The following is a 17,498-nucleotide window of genomic DNA, read 5'->3' on the forward strand; positions in this document are numbered from 1 at the left end:
GTTTGTTTGTTTTTAAATAATGACGAGGCATTAACTTTTATCAAATGTTTTGTCATATCAATACCATGTAGTCAGCCACTCTGTGTGTGCATGTGTGTGTGCGTGTGTGCGTGTATATATGTAAATTGAGATGAACATAAGATTAACACACAATTAATCTTTTATTTATATTTTTGGCTGCACCACACAGCATTCCAGATCTTTGTTCCCCAATCAGGGATCAAACCTGTGGCCCCTGCAGTGGAAGCATGGAGTCCTAACCACTGGACTGCCAGGGAAGTCCCAAACAATTAATAATTTTAAAGCAAACAATTCAGTGGCATTGCATGACCACCATCTCTCTCCAGTCTATAAAGACAAAATATCTTTAGTCAATACAAAAGGAAACCCTGCACCCAGTAAGTGGTCCCATTCCGTCTCCCCAAGGATGTGGTAACCATCAATTTGCATTCTGTCTCTATGGGTTTGCCTATTCTGGAACTTCATATAAATGGAATATCCGACCTTTCATGTCTGGCTTCTTTCACTTAGGACATTTTTGAGGTCTATCCACATTGTAGCATGGTCAGTACTTCACTCCTTTTCATGGATGAATAATATTCCATTATATGGACCACCACAATTCTTTTAAAATTGAAGTATAGTTGATTTATAATACTGTGTGAATTGCTTCTGTATAGCATAGGGATTGAGCTATATGTACATTCTTTTTTATATTCCTTCCATTATGGTTTATCATAGGATGTCGAATATAGTTTCCTGGGCTCTATAGTAGGGTCTTGTTGTTTATCCATTCTATGTATAACAGCTTGCATCTGCTAACCCCATCTCCCCACTCCAGCCCTCCCCTAGTATCTTCCCCCTTGGCAACTACCAGTCTGCTCTCCATGTCTATGATTCTGCTCCTGTTTCACAGACAGGTTCATCTGTGTCATATTTAGATCCTACATATATGTGACATCATATGATATTTGTCTTTTTCTTTCTGACTCACTTCACTTGGTATGATAATCTCCAGGTCCATCCTTGTTGCTGCAAGTGGTATTATTTTGTTCTTTTTATGGCTGAGTAGTATTCCACTGTATATCTGCACTACACCTTCTTTACCCATTCACCTGTCAATGGACATTCAAGTTGTTTCTATGTCTTGGCTATTGCGAATAGTGTTTCTGTAAACCTAGGGTTGCGTGTCTACCTAGACAGATTTTTATTTGTTATTCATTGGGTTGCATTGAGTCTTAGTTGCAGCAATCAGGATCTTCGTTGGATCATGAGGGATCTTTCACTGCGGTGCATAGACTCTAGTTATGGTGCACAAGCCTTTGTTGCTTTGTGGCATGTTGGATCTTAGATCTCTGACCAGGGATTGAACCCATGTCCCCCTCCATTGCAGGGTGGATTCTTAACCTCTGGACCATCAGGAAGCCCCTCCCAGGTAGATCCTTAACCACTCTTCTATGCTGTCTCTCAATGTGCCAGGTGGTGTCTTTAGCTCTACAGTTATAGTGGGAAACAAAGGAAAGCCGCTGCTGCTGCTGCTAAGTTGCTTCAGTCGTGTCCGACTCTGTGCGACCCCATAGACGGCAGCCCACCAGGCTCTCCCGTCCCTGGGATTCTCCAGGCAAGAACACTGGAGTGGGTTGCCATTTTCTTCTCCAATGCAAGAGAGTGAAAACTAGCTTTGCCCAAAGGGAGCTTAAGAATTTTTTGGAATTAAAAAAAAAAAAAGAAGAATCTTCTGGAACTTAGTCCTCTCTGTGGCAATTATGTGTGTCCATCTTTGATCACACTGCGGGCCCCAAGTGTTCTTGCTCATTTGTCTCCATAGCCCCAGTGTCTAACCCAGTGCTGTCACCTGAAAAGACAAGTTTTAATCTGGGAAGGCTTCATGGAGGAAGCAGCTTTTGTGGGGAGTCTTAAAGTCTGAGGAGTTGAGAGGTTTCCTTCAGCCCACAGTGACTGATAATGACAGCCACTATTTGTGTGCCGGGCATGGTAATGAGCACATCAACCTCCCGGGGGGCAGCCAGCTCCTGAGGGGCAGAGGAGAGACTGGATGTGAACCCAGACCCCCACTCTTAATAAGTGCCTTACACAGTCTTTCCAAGCCTGGTTCCAGATTAAGGCTGGGGTCTTTCTTCTCCATATTCCGTCCCCTCGTCTTTTCTTCTGGGGATACCTGGACGGGACTAGAGAGTGAGAGGATGATGGGCAAAGCCTGGATTGGATCACCCCAAGTCCTGGGAAGAGTTCAGCTCCTACCCTTCCAGGTCCTTCGGACTTGGTAGAGACCCGGGCCCCCGGGAGACGGCACTGTCCGTCCCTGCCGTGGCTCTTTCTTCCCCTACCCCTGTCCTCCTCCTCCCTTAGCCCCTCTAGCTCATCGGGCTGTGCCGGAATCTGTGGGGAAAGGAGCAGGATTTCAGCTAAATATAAACCAGGCTGTTCCAGTTTCCAAATAGAACAAAGGAGCAGGGTGTTAAGTTGATTTTTATAAATAAAGAGAGAGGGAGTGAGAGAATATTTTTTCGAGATGTTTAATAAGATCGCCTTGTGAGAGGCAGGAAAATCACTGGGCTGCGGTGGGAGGGTTTTTTTTTTTTTTTTTGGTGGGGGGGATTGAGAAGGAGAACGGGGAATGCTTCCTCCTTCCTGCTGTGACACTTGCCAACTCCCGGTCCTTTTCCTGGGACCAGAGAGAGACGGTGGGGGAGACGGGGGTAAGATGCAGGGGAAGGACATGAGGGTCCCTAGGAGGAGGAGGAGGAGGAGGGCGAGGAACACTCACCATCATGATAGTGACTGCGTATTGAGCGCCCACTGTATGCCAGGCTCTGTGCTAGATCTATGCATCATCTCCCCAAAACGCAGACAAGCGTGAGGAGTTGGGATACTCGTCACCGGGAGCTCTGCGAACTAGCCCCTGCCTACCTCTCTGACCTCACCTCCCTCTCTCCCCACCCTGGCTCACTCCAGTCCCACCACCCGAGCTCCGTATATCAAGCTTATTCCCTTCTCAAGGTCTCCCTGCCTCCTCTTTCCTTGCCTCTAGGTCTCTCAGCTAGCCAGCTCTCTAGGTCTTCTCATCATTCGGGTCTCACAATAAATGTCACTTCCTGTCTGACCACGTTGCTAAATATGCATTAGCATATTGGCAAATGATTGAGGCTCAGAGAGGTGAAGTGACTTGCCCAAGGTCACACAGCTAGGAAGTGACAGAGACAGGAGGGAGCCCAGATTTACCTCACTGCCAAATGCGTGCCCTTTCTACTATTTTATAAGGCTCCTAGTATGGTGGGGGTGGGGGAACAGGGACTTACGGAGATTTTTCTGGAACTTGGAGGTTCTGGAGGATGACCAGACAAAACCCTGGAGGATCAAAGTTAGGGGATGGTGTCAGGGAAGTCGGAATGTCACCATCACCTTCATCCTTAATGTGTGTAACGTATAAAAATTATTAAGCAGATAATCTTTTGGCAGTCGTTAGGCAGAAAAGAGTTTTATTCAGTATCACCCAAAGGAGGGCTAGTCCAGGCTTTGGGGAGGTGGCACAGAGATGGCTTCTCATCTCAGGAGGTGGGAGGGATGGTCAGAGAAGCAGAGATATCTTGCACCCCTGCCCACCTGCCCTTTTTCTTTCCCTTGACCCCTCCACTTCTGCTCACTGGCATATCACATGTGGGGTGGGCTAGGAGAAAGTGTCTGCACATGTTCCCAGAGTCAGAGGGGGCTGGGTAAGCCTTTCTGCTGACGTCAGATGCTGCCTCACCAGGGCCCGTGGGGCTTGGACAAGTCATCCAGCTCTCTCTGAGTCTCAGTTTCTTCCTGTGTGACATGGAGATGGTGAAATTGCTTGGTTATGAAGATGAGAGATACGGCATTGTATGTCAGGAACCCATACTACAAACACCTGGAAGGTGTTCTGTAGACTAGATGAAAGCTGTCGTTTTCTAATTTATTATTACCCTTCTCCAGATTAGAATCTAATTGAGCACAGCAACAGTCACTCCGTTAATTGATGGCCACTATGTGCCAGGCTCTGGGCTAGCACCCTATGTGGAGTATCTTGTTGAATTCCCCATATCAGTTCCATGAAGTAGGTGCAGTTATTAGCATCATAATATCACAGTAGTATTATTACCATAATACAATTACTGTTATTATTCCTCATTATTGAGTGAGGAATATGGGGCTCCCCGTGTGAAGTGACTTGCCAAAGGTCATACAGCCAGGAAGTAGCTGAGTCGGGCCTGAAATCTAGGTAAGCCCAAGTGCAGATCTTGAGCTTTTAAATATTATACAATCCTGCCTCCCAGAACTAATGAACCAGTGGGCCTTCTGGTGCTCCAGGCGGGTTGAGCTGGGGTCAGGGGAGAGTGACAGGGTCAGAGAGAGTCATGGTAAAAAGCAGAGGCCAGGCCTTGATTAGGAGGTCAGCGGGGGAGCCTGGGATGGAACGGTGGGATCCAGGAGTAATGCTGCAGTTTGGGGGGCTGTGGCTCTGAGCCTCTGACTCATTCAGACTGAGCAGCTTGACTCCCAGCCGTAGGAGATACTATTTATAACCTGCAGGTTCTAGCAGCCTCCGGATCACGGAGCCCTGCAGCTACCTGGGGCCCTTGGCCCTGGCCTGCAGGGCAGAGAGAGAAGGCAAGTGGTCGGGGAAGGCCATGGCCCGGGCTCCCTTCTCCTTGCTCTGGACTCTCCAGTCAGCATAAAATACGCCCTCAAGTGCCCTGTGGTTCACTCTGGGGGTGTCTGGCTTGTCATCAGCTGAGTGCCTGGTACCTAAGAGGCTTGAATGAATGAATTAACGAATGAGCGATCATCGCTTCAGACTTTTTTCTTGGGTCAGATGATGTCATTTCTCTGCCCCAGACTCTCCAGTGGTTTTCCATCTCGTCTGGAGTAAAAGCCACAGTCCTTACCAGCAGCCTACAAAGCTCCTACCTGGCGTGGCTCCTTTCCTTCTCCTGGGAGCACGAGTGGAACGTCCCTGCCTTGGGGTCTCGCTCTGCTTCCTCCTCCTGGGACTCTCTTCCCTAGATCCTGGCCCGTCTTCCTCCCTCACCTCCTTCAGGTCTTTGCTTCAATGCTAGCTTCTTAGTGATGCTTTCCTTGACCCTTCGACTTTAAACTGCACCTACACAGAATACTCCTGATCCCTTCTCCTGCTTCATTTCTCTCCGTGGTGGTTGCCATCATCCAACACATTACATACATTACTAATTTATCATTTTATTGTCTGTTTCCTTCCATTAGAACATCAGCTTCAGGGGAACAGATATTTTTGTCCATTTTGATTACTGCCGTAACCCTAGTGCCCGGCACATATATGGCATTCAAAGAGTATTCGTTGGCAGTATGAATTCACTGGGATTTTTCACAGACTTGCTGTGTGACCTTGGACAGCTAATTTCACCCCTCTGGGCCTCAGTCAGTAGCCTCCCAGTTTGGATAGTCATTGGGCTCTATCCCATCATCCTGGTTCCTGTGATATACTTTTTTTAAAAAAAAACATGTGTGCTGAAAGGAGAGCTGGCCAAGGCCGGCTTGATATTTTTCTCCCAGACTAGGCTTCTCTCTGCAGAGCTCTGGGGCCTGGAAGCAGGCATACACCAGCACTCTTGAACCTACATTAGGGACTTTGAGCAGATGCATCTGTGTGAATGAGCCTCTACGTGTGTTTGGGCCGAGATGGGACATGGCAGCAAAATGTCGGCACAGGCTGACATCTTCCTGCTTCTTTTTGTTTTCAGTGGAGCAAAAATCAGACATTTACAAGGGCATGACAGCAGACCCGTCTGCAATTCACTGATGGGAACACTCACTTCTCTGGAGATGCAAGGGAAGACCTTGTTGGCTGTGAATCCTCATACCTGTAACAGGCTGTGGGTACTTCCTCAGGAGCCAGCTGAGAGGAACCCACTGCAGCGCTGCCCACTGTTGGATGGCGGAGGCCCACTGGTGCACGGCAGGCTTCATGGGGACTCCAGGCCCCGTTTAGATCTCATCTGTTCTTAAGGGGAAATGGATCCAAACTTGCCCAGTTTTCTTCTCTCATCTGCTCAGGTTTTATTTTTTTTCTCAAATCCCGATGTCTCAGGAGAGGCCTAGCCCTGACCCTTCTACTTAAAATCTTACCCATGCCACACACTCCTTATTCCCTCTCCTTGCTTCATTTTTCTGCATGGTACTTGCTATCGTCTAACTCACTACACATACTGGCAAACCCCTTTTGGAAATTCCTTTTTGGCTGTGCTGGGTCTCCGCTGATGCACGGGCTTTTGCTCTAGTTGCAGCAAGTGGGGGCTACTCCCCAGTGGTGGTGTGCAGGCTTCTCACTGAGAGGGGCTTCCCTTGTTGCGGAGATCAGACTCTACGGCACACAGACTTAGCAGCTGTGGCTCCTGGGTTCTAGAGCACTGACTCAGCAGTAGCTTTGCGCACGGGCTTAGTTGCTCTGTGGCATGTGGGATCTTCCCAGATCAGGGATCAAACCTGTGTCTCTTTCACTGGCAGGTGGATTCTTCATTCACCAGGAAAGCCCCCCTTTTTTTTGGCTACAGTTCAGTTCAGTCACTCAGTCATGTCCGACTTGTTGCAACCCCATGGACTGCAGCACGTCAGGCTTCCCTGTCCATCACCAACCCCCGAGCCTACTCAATCTCATGTCCATCGTGTTGGTGATGCCATCCAACCATCTCATCCTCTGTCGTCCCCTTCTCCTCCTGCTTTCAATCTTTCCCAGATCAGGGTCTTTTCAAATGAGTTAGTTCTTCGCAGGTGGCCAAAGTATTGTTGTTTCAGCTTCAGCATCAGTCCTTCCGATGAATATTACACCAAGGGGCATTCAGGAATCTCTGTTTCCCAGCTAGGGATGAAACCTGCATTCCCTGCCACAGAAGCACAGAGTCTTGATCACTAGACTGCCAAGGAAGTCCCAGAGCCCGTTTCATATATTACTAAAGGGCTTTGGAGTTTAATAGCCTGTTCATACAGTATCTCATTTACTCAGACATCGCTTCTGCTTTTTGCACACCCCGAAATTACCTAGCACAGTATCTGGCATCTGGTGGGTAGAATTCATTTTTCTGAGTAGTGGAAGGCAGGCAGGAGTGTCATTTTATAACAATGATGAGGCTCAGTGGTGACATGACTAGTTCAAAGTCATACAGGTAAGACATGAACCCAGGCAGGCAGGTGGCTCTGCGTTACTAGGGAAGGAGCGCAGGAACTCCTTCCCAGTGATGACCACACTTCAGGAAAACAACCTCTACTTTTGAAGAAGGAACAAGGGCCTAAGAGAGCTTGGGTGTTGAGGATCTAGAGAAACTTGGGTTCAAATCCCAGGACTGTTGTTACTGGTGGCTGTGGTCAAGTCCCCCAAGCCACAGGAGCCTCATTTTCTCTATCTGTAAAACGGACACATTGGTCCCTACTACACAAAGTCCTTGGGGCCATTTAGTGCAATGCCTGTCACTGGGCGATGCTCACTACAGCCCAAGCCCACCCTGACCGCCTCAGTGACCTTCTGAATCTCTCTCCCATTCCAACACTGCCTCCTGTTTTCAATCGGACCAGGCTGAAATGTGCAGCTGCAACAACTGGGCGAGGGTGGCGAGATAACACGGCAAGTCATCCTCTCGCGCACGCGCAGCATCCACAAGCCATGGGGCCGGAAGCCAGACGAGTCCAAGGCGCCCAGCCGGAGGAACGTTATGCTCCCCCTGGGGCTCTGGGCACTGTCGTGTTCTCCCCTCATCTCAGATCTTGGAGTGCCTGGGTATATGCCTGAGGGGAAGAGAGAAAGCAAACACCTTGTAGAACCTCAGAGGTGCTTTTGACCTTTTTCATTATCGAGGAATGCTTTGCCGGGCCCTGGGGACCAAAGGAAACCTGGGTCCAAAGAATTGGTAGAGAAATGGCCATCATCGGGCAGGGCAGGTCTCCTGGGTTCAGTTAGGCAACAACTGAGCATTCAGCTCTTCACTGGTGTTCCGATCTGGGGGTGCAGTGACACCCCCAGCTGGGGAGACACACATTCCCTGGCAAGTGTCAGGCGAGTGGAAACCGGACGGATGCGTCTCAGTCTGGAGGAGGGGAGAGGGAGGCTGCCGACAGATCTGGGAACAGAGCACAGGGCCTTCGAGTGGGGAGAAGCCGGGATGGTTGAGAGAACTGAGGCGGAACGGAGGCACGCTGAAGAATTTTGGACTTGATCCTGAGAGCAGTGGGAAGCCATTGAGGTTGGGGAATAACACAGTGTTTATGGCCCTGCACTGGACAATATTTTTGCCTTGTTTTCTCATTTAAAAAAAAAAAAGTGGATTTTTCAATTCTGTACCTGCCAAAATAATTTTTTTTTCAGAAGGAGAAAATAAGGGAATGATAGAATATGCATTTACCTCCAGGATTAAATGTGCTAACAGATGCAAATTGCCTAGCATTCTATGTGGTCTATAAATGGTAGTTCCCTTATCTTTCCTCTGAATTCCATTTCACAAATTCTGCTATTCCGAGAGCACGGAAGGAGACCAAGTCTCCCTACAGACTAAAGATAAATTTCATTTGAAGTACTCTGGATGGATGAAAAAAGTGGAATTGGTTCATAAGATCAAAGGGTGATTATTTTACAAAATGATTATTCAAATAGTGAGGTCCCCCTGATCCAACTTATTACTTGATTTATGGAAATACAGTCCCTATTCAACTTTTTAGGAACACATTTGTTGCATAAAACAAGACCACATTTCACCATGTCAGAGCCCATGGCGATGTTATTCCTCACTGTGAGATTTCCATCTTTCTGGCCATGTAGTAGACATTTGAGTACTTGCGTGGTTGATTTAAATACTGGGATAAATCTGCTAAATCTCAAGTCGGGGGCATCAGTTCTATAGCTCTCTCTTTATAGTTGTTCACATGAATTTTGATGGCATGAAAAAGCTTGTTCTCGATTTATATTTAGCTCATACAAACGCTACTGCACAATTATATTGAAGGAGGAATTAGGTTTTATCTTTAGGTTGTTATTATAGCGTTGTGAAAAGGTGAACATTGAGAATAACTATAAAGTAGTAGCATATTGTATTATTCATTTTGCTACTCTTTTTTTAAAAAAAAAAAAACAATTGTGGTGCAGGGCCTGGAACAGACTGACACGTGTGGTAGGTGTATCAGTCAGGTTCTGTATAAGGAGCAGATGGTATGTTCAAATTAGATAATTAGAGGAGGGTTTAATAAAGGGACTATTTACAAAGGTTTGGGTAAAGTGTAGGGAAATCATAGGGGTAGTGCAGTGTCCATAAAGCTGAGCACCATAAAAGCTGATCCTTTTGAACTGTGGTGTTGGAGAAGACTCTTGAGAGTCCCTTGGACTGCAAGGAGATCCAACTAGTCCATCCTAAAGGAAATCAGTCCTGAATGTTCACTGGAAGGACTGATGCTGAAGCTGAAACTCTTAATACTTTGGCCACCTGATGCGAAGAACTGACTCCTTAGAAAAGACCCTGATGCTGGGAAAGGTTGAAGGCGGGAGGAGAAGGGGACGACAGAGGATGAGATGGTTGGATGGACATGAGTTTGAGCAAGCTCCGAGAGTTGGTGATGGGCAGGGAAGCCTGGTGTGCTGCAGTCCATGGGGTCGCAAAGAGTTGGACAGTACTGAACTGAGTGCAGTATCCAGGAGGCTAGGAATAACTGGGGTCTATGGCACCCCACTCCAGTACTCTTGCCTGGAAAATCCCATGGATGGAGGAGCCTGGTAGGCTGCAGTCCATGGGGTCGCAAAGAGTCGGACACGACTGAGCGACTTCACTTTCACTTTTCACTTTCATGCATTGGAGAAGGAAATGGCAACCCACTCCAGTGTTCTTGCCTGGAGAATCCCAGGGATGGCGGAGCCTGGTAGGCTGCCGTCTATGGGGTCGCACAGAGTCGGACATGACTGAAGTGACTTAGCAGCTTACCATTCCTAGAGCTAAAAGTTAAAAGAGAGGGAGAAATTCTAGAACCCAGAAAGAGAGCTGTGTGGAAAGGGCTGCCTTGAGAGGGAGCAGTGACCTTTTATCAAAAGACATAACCAACCTGAGGCCACTGGCAGGGAGGGAAGCAGGGAAATAAATACATCACCCTCAGTGTCCTTCTGCCCTCCAGTCTGCTGCTGCCACCTCCCACTGGCTGTACCTAAATGGAAGCTAGAGTGTCAAGTCCATGGCGTCTGTACAGGGGAGCATCCCAGGTCAGACAGTAGATCAGGAAGTATCTGGTACATACCTGACATTTAAATCTTGATGTCTTAGACAATGAAACCTTTAGGGATGGCCCTGTGGCAGGAGGTTCAAGGTTATCATGTGTTTATTCTTTGGATCTACTGAACATTCTATAAAAAGTATTAAGCTGGACATTTTGAGAGAAGCCCAGCTTTGACCAAAGAATCCCAGAAATGCAAGGGATTCTTCCCGATGCACATATTTTTCAGAACACCTCCCCACCCTATCAAAGAAGCACTTGTTTAGAGCTTGGAATATACCTATGACCCTACTGGACTCAAAAGTAGATGCTGCTTCCCTCCCCAGAAGCGAGCGAGTTCAGTTCAGGCAAAGCGCCCAGGTTCTGAATCTCGTGGCTGGCAACCGGCAATTATGTTCCTTGCGTGCTGGTACCTTTTAGGTAGTGCTGAATAGTCATTTTTCAGGCCAGAGGACCAGAAGCAGGTTTGTCAGTGCAGTTCCGGAAATTGGACTTGCTCTTGTGAATGGAGTCCATCGTGGTCTCACATTTTCTGATTCTGTGAAATCATCCCCCTCTTTAATGAAGTCCTCTTGGAAGAGGAGGGAATGGGTCTCCTTTACTGACATGACTCTGACAAGCAAATCAATTCGTTCCATTTGTTTCCTCTTTGAAAACAGCAATCCTCGAGCATTACATAATCTAATCTTCATGCCTCGCCGGTTTGTTCTGTCCTCCTGAGGAATTGGCAGATGGTGCCAACGCAGAGACCCGCACACATGCCTCTCGAGCCTCATGGTAACCGGAGAGTTGCTCACGGTGTCTGTCTCTTTGCTGTGGGGTCCCTCGCTGGCATTTGTTTCCCTGGCTCAGTCTGCTCTTTAGCATTCCTCAGGCACCGCTGGCTTCTTGCCTGGGGCTCTCATTCCAAGATTAATTGGAAATACTGAAAGCAGATAAAAAGAGAACAGAAAGTGAAGTTGCCAGGGCAGAGACTTTGCCGCATCTCTTCTAAACGCCCTCCTCCATTAACGTCTGAAGCATCTTTGGCAATTTTAGCTCCAGACCTTCCTCACCCAGCCTGGTCCCCGGTCCATCCTTGTTGCTGGGTTACACATAGCCTGGGGATAGGGCTGGCTGTGTCAGAGTACAGGAGAGCAGAGATCTGCTTGATAAGGTCTCTGAAATTCTTTTTCTCTCTCTCTTGCTCCAATGAGTCACATACCTGCAGGAATGATTGTTCCCCAGATAGGGCAGTTGCCTGGATCCGCCTTCAGGTCAGTGATGTCATCTTTGCTTAAGGAAAATTATCTCAGCACTCTGTAAGGGAAGGAGCTTCCCAGCAAGGCCCTGTCAGCGAAACCACAATGTTCAGATGTCCAGGCAAAGATGCTGCCCATGTAGCTCATCTAAAAGGGAACAAAGGCTTCTCAAGCAGCCTGTCGTGGGTACAGTTCTGCTGATATTAATACTTAGGACCGGAAATGAGCTGATATGTTCCAGTTGTGAAAATATTGAAATACTTCCATATCAATTGGTAAATAGTTCTACCTCTGTGTTTCCAAGTGCCTCACATCCTTCTGCTAATTTTTAAGTCTGTTGAGAGGCTGTTATTTTAGGAGATTGCATGAGCAAGCTCTATCTTTCCATGCAGCACTGTGAGTGGCCATTGCTACTTCGTTTTCAACCGTGCAGAACCAGGAGGTCTGCTCGGATCTCGAGCCAGGCTTGACTCCAAGTGCCGCAGATGTAACCGCCCTGCTCACAGACCACACTGTTGGCTGATTCGAATTTTGGATGGAACCTCCAGGCAATTAAAGCATAGAACCCTCCTGCCTGCGGCAAAAACATGCCTGGTCCTTAAAAGGTCACATGTACCTCCTTAAAAGGTCACACATACCTTTACGCTGGCTGGTCACTCAAGATCCAGGCTGCACATACAGACGAAAAACACGATCTGTCTGATGGAGGAAAACAAAGCAAACCACGTGGAATCTTCTTCAGTTCCATTTCCCCACCACTGAGTCCAAACAGAGGGAACCAATTTCTCTAAAAACAACAAACGTTTTGCTGCTTTCAATTTGTGACTTGTTCACTCAATGTCAGGTGCGCACCTATGATGCTATTATGTGTCGGCCACCTTGCTAGATGCTGGATAGCCAGTAGTGAATAAAACCCTGTCTCTGCTTTCATGGAACACACAGTCTAGTCGGGGAGACAGATAATAAAGGAGGCCAGCATGGTTGGAATGTCCTTAGGTCATCTCAACATGGGCTGCATTTCAGCTGATGGAAACTGTATGGATGTGATGGTGATTTCCGGTGTGTTGTATATGGAATGTACGTGTCTACGCAGTGTAGGGGTGTGCCAGGGGTGTGTGGCAATCGTATTAAAGGAATAACACATGGCAGGGCGAGGGTGGGGGGTGAGATCACTTCCTGTATCCAGTCAAGATCTCAGAGAGGCTGAGAACTGCTTTGGGTTAGGGGAAGACAAAGAGGAATGCTCTGAATAAGAATGTTGGTGATGATATGTTTAATACTTGGAGATCAGATAGGCTGTCCTTAAAAGAAAATGGTAACCTCTGACCAGTCATCTGTTCAGTTCAGTTCAGTTGCTCAGTTGTGTCCGACTCTTTGCGACCCCATGAATTCCCCTCATCTATGCTTTTTGTCTCCTTTGCCCTTGAAACAAGGGAACAAGTAAACAAAGAATTTGCTAGCTAGGAGGAGAGGTACAAACAAACTACACCCCCAAAACCATGCATGGCTAATGGCCTACATAGCAATCAGTTGGTGAAAACCCTGGCCTCACCGTCAGAGCCTCTTCCAATGGAATTCAGTCCCCACTATTTTAAAAATCATAATTCGTGTCCCTAAGACAGTCTGGTAGTTGGTTCTACTTGTCAGTGTTAATTATTTTTGCTCTGTCTGTCCTGCTTGCTTGATTTTTCTCTGTATTGAGTTATAATTTATACACAGCAGGAAGTCTAGTTTCAAACGTACAGTTCAGTTCTGCATATATATTCTTATAATCCACATCCCTTTTCATTTTATTTTAAAAATCTTGGAATCCTCTTAAGTGATGAACATTCGGGTCCAAAGGCAGATATCCGAAAAGGAATCCCCTATTCAGTTCACTGACTGTCCCTTCCCCGCCGACCTCTTGAAAAAAAAATTCTCATCTAATCCTTTCTCGAGTTCTCCAATCACCACAGAGGACTTAAAGCCATAAGAACATTTTGTAATCCCAGCTTTCTGAAACCTAACAGAGAGATTTTGTCATCTGAAAACAAGGGAGAGATTAAGTACAAAATTTGATTCTGACAGTGGCAGAAAGGAGCCAGCTCGACAGGAAACGTCAGGGGAATTAATCCGAGCGCCGCTGTCCACCTTTTTCATGACTCTCAGCATGACATAAGTTCTGGTCAGGACAGAACAGTTTTTAAAGGAGTTTGCTACAGGGACATGACATCATCAGACTGAGGCATTTTAAATGAGAAATCCGTGTACATTTAAAAAACTTTGCCCTTAATCCTGCCTTACTCCTCTGAATGCATGCTGCTAGAAATGAGACACCAAGACAGCTAAACACACTGTTCTCTCTACAGTAATGTGGTCCCAGACCCATCTCTTTTCAACTGTCCTTTTGTCTTTCCAGCACTCCACAACAGCTCTTCTTTTGTATAACTTTCATCAAAGGTTATGCAGTCAAATAACACAACATATAATTAGTTAATAATTGCAATTTGTATAACATTTAAAGGCAAGTGAGAGGCTTTATGTGACAATGCTTTTAAAGCTATAAAAGTATGTATAATCCAAAAGGATTATTTAAAAAATTATTTCTACATGGCAGGATACTTTGCAGTAACTATACTCCCATTAATGCAAAAAAACAGAGAGGAAAGCCATTCTTATTTTCTACATCTAGAACTTGCCATGTCTTAACAGTGACATTTCTGAAATATTTCCTGAATCTGACCCAGAGTCTACTTTTAGTCGTTATTACCTCCCCATCAGACTCACAACCCATAAGGAAAGGCACCATGTTCCCTTAATTACTGCTCTGTTTCCAGTGCCTAGCACATGGCGGGGACTTGAACATTTATGTTAAAGAAGTGGACCTAATTTCCTGCTTGGTCCTGCCTTCAGTGTCCTTTTAGTCTATTCCACAATGCATCATCATTTTCTTCAAAAACACAGTTCTGCTTATGTCCTATATGCACGCATAAAACCGTCAAGGCATCTGTCTTGTCTGTAGAATAAAGGACAGATTCTTGACTATATCACATTCCAGAGCCTTCACAGTTTGGTCCAATCACCTTTCCAGGCCTGTCTTCCAGCCCTTACCCCTCCTCCCCACAAACCATAGATCGTTCCCAAAGTCCCTCTGCAGGTTCACACTCCCAAGCCTTCACAGAAGCTGTCCCCCTTCCTTGGAATGACCTTCCTTTTACCTTCCTTATTCACCTGGTGGAATTTCACTTCTTCAAAACACAGCTCAAATGTCACCTTCTCCGATGCTTCTCCAGCTCCCTTAAGGGTTCTGCTTGGTGCTCCCGAATAACCTAGCTTGTCCTGCCCTTATCGCAAGTTTCCCTTGATATTATAGCAGGGTTTATCCTTTTTTTTGTTTTTGCTTTTGTGTGTGTGCAAATTCCTGGAGAGCAGGAACCGAAGCTTACCGTGATTCTTCACGAATCTCCTGACTCTGACCGCCCCTTCCTGCCTCCCCTATTTTTGGCCTAGTCCAAGCCACCCTGCTCCCTCACCTGCTCCACGCAACAGCACCTGGCCAGCTCACGCTGCCGTGTCTCCATCCGGGCAACGGACTTGCTGCGAAGCCACCAATGCTCCTCGAACAACCAGGTGCCTCGTCTCTACCACAAACCTGCTAGTGGTTTCCCTCGATACTTAAAAACTCCCAAAGCCCTGGGCTCTCCGGCCCCTGCCTTCCTCTCCAGTTTCATCTCTATCGCTCTCCTTTTTGCTCACCCCAGCCGCACTTGTCTCTGCTTCTCCGGGAAGTGCCAAGTCATTCCCTCTTTGGGACTTTCTTTCTTCCTTTTTTTTTTTTTAACTTTTTGGCCACATCATGAGGCATGTAAGATCTTAGCTCTCTGACCAGGGATCGAACTCTCACCCCTGCATTGGAAGCTTGAATCTTAACCACTGGACCACGAGGGAAGTCCCCCTTCTTGGGACTTTTGACCTGTCTCCTCTCTGCCAGAAAACTGCCAGGGATATATATATCCCTGGCCTGCTCCCTTACTTCACTTCGATCTCTGCTCAAACATCCCCTCCTTAGAAAGCGCCTTCCTAACACAGTCTAAGGTAGCACCCTCCATTAAGTCTTCCTCTCCTACCCGCTTTATATCTCTTCACAGCACCGAACGCCACCAGTTGGTCACCATTACTTATCTGTGCATCTCCAGTTGTCCATCTGTTGCTAGGGATAGAGAGTTTTTGTTTACCACCATGTCCCTGGTACCTAACATGGTGCCTGGCAAACAGCAGGCACTCAAGTGTTTGTGGAATGAGTGGATGAATCTTTATATCCCAGGTGACTAACACAGCACCTGGTTCTAGAAGGATTTGTCAAGTGAATGTCCAAATTAACACATCTGACAAATGAAATGGCATCTGGGCCTATATGCAGGATAATCTAGGATCTGAGGGCAAGTGTTTCATCCACTTGTCCTATGAACATAATCTTAATTTGTTTTATTTAAGATCATAAGTGATGTAACCAGAGTCTTCACTTTTTCAGAAACTGGTCGCTAACAGAGGTCTTGCTCAAGTATACTGAGGGAATTTCAGAAAGCTCATCAAGAGGGGGCACAGTGGGGATTTAAAATACCCTTCAGCCCACTGCTTTCAGAAACTCTGGAAGGATTCGGATAAGGTACTTTATCTCCTGTGATTTATCCAGAATGGACATTGGTTGTTAATCCTGCCCAACACTGATTACTCTGAGGGCTGGAACAGGTAAGACACTGACTGATCTGGGACGCCGAGAGAGTGGACGTGCCAATGAGGCACCCCAGCCTGCCTCAGCATTTGTGCTCCAGGAACCTGATGGTTTTAATGTGGCAATTCAGGCCCTCAGAGTAGGTGAAAGTGAACAGTGAAAGTGCTAGTCGCTCATTCATGTCCCACTCTGTGACCCCATGGACTGTAGCAGGCCAGGTTCCTCTGTCAGTGGGATTGGCTGTGGGGAACAATTTGCTGGAGAACAAAAGGAATTTCCCTTGTTCACCTTGGCTTCTGGGCAAGGTGTTTTTCCCATCCCGTTTTTCTTAAATCCTTGCATATGGAATGATGTTTGCATAGGCAGACAGTACAGAGAGGGGTGAACCCTCAGCAGGAGTGAAGTGTAGCTTATTGGCAATCTGTCCATCTATCCTTCTGTGGAGTCGAAGCTGTGATCAGACTTACCCTGTTCTCCTGCATGGATGGGTTTCCCTGGTGGCTCAGCTGGTAAAGAATCTGCCTGTAATGTGGGAGACCTGGGTTCAATTCCTCATTTGGGAAGATCCCCTGGAGAAGGGAAAGGCTACCTACTCCAGTATTCTGGCCTAGAGAATTCCATGGACTGTATAGCCCATGGGGTCGCAAAGAGTTGGACACGACTGAGCGACTGTCACACTATCCTGCATGGATGGCATCATCCATGTGATTTGGAGAGACCAGAACAGGGAGAGCCTGGGAGGTTCACACCCCATCCTTTCTAGTCTCTGGTATCCCATTACTAAACAAGAGTGGGGGATGGGGCCTTACCAGGTGCAGAGGGAAGGGAACTTCCTGAACTGCACTTGTGGCCCTGCTGTGAACACTGGGCTAGGCCTTTTATGTGATAGTGTTATCAGATGTTACTGAGAAGTTAGTTATGATTATTATCTGCATTTTACAGAACAGGAAAACAAGGTTGAGAGAGGCTGATGACACTTGCCCAAGATACCCAGATGGTAAGTGGCAGAGCTGGGGTCTGAGATGCAAACCAGGCCTATGGGTCTTCCTGCCTGCCTACCAATAGCAGAAATTTCTTTACCATCTATACGGGCAAGAGGGCAGGAGGAGGACAAGAGCTGGAGGGGCAGCAGATGGGTCCTACCTGAGACTTGAGCATCACCAGACCCTGCAAAGTCCAGGTTATGCGGGTGCCACCTGGCTTCTCTTCGGTTCTGAGAACTGTCATCCTGGTCCCATTCCAGGGTACTGGGAATGAGTGAAGCCCCCATAGAGGGGAGCCGTTCCTTCCAG

Source organism: Budorcas taxicolor, chromosome 17, assembly GCF_023091745.1.
Source record: "Budorcas taxicolor isolate Tak-1 chromosome 17, Takin1.1, whole genome shotgun sequence".
NCBI classification, from domain to species: domain Eukaryota; kingdom Metazoa; phylum Chordata; class Mammalia; order Artiodactyla; family Bovidae; genus Budorcas; species Budorcas taxicolor.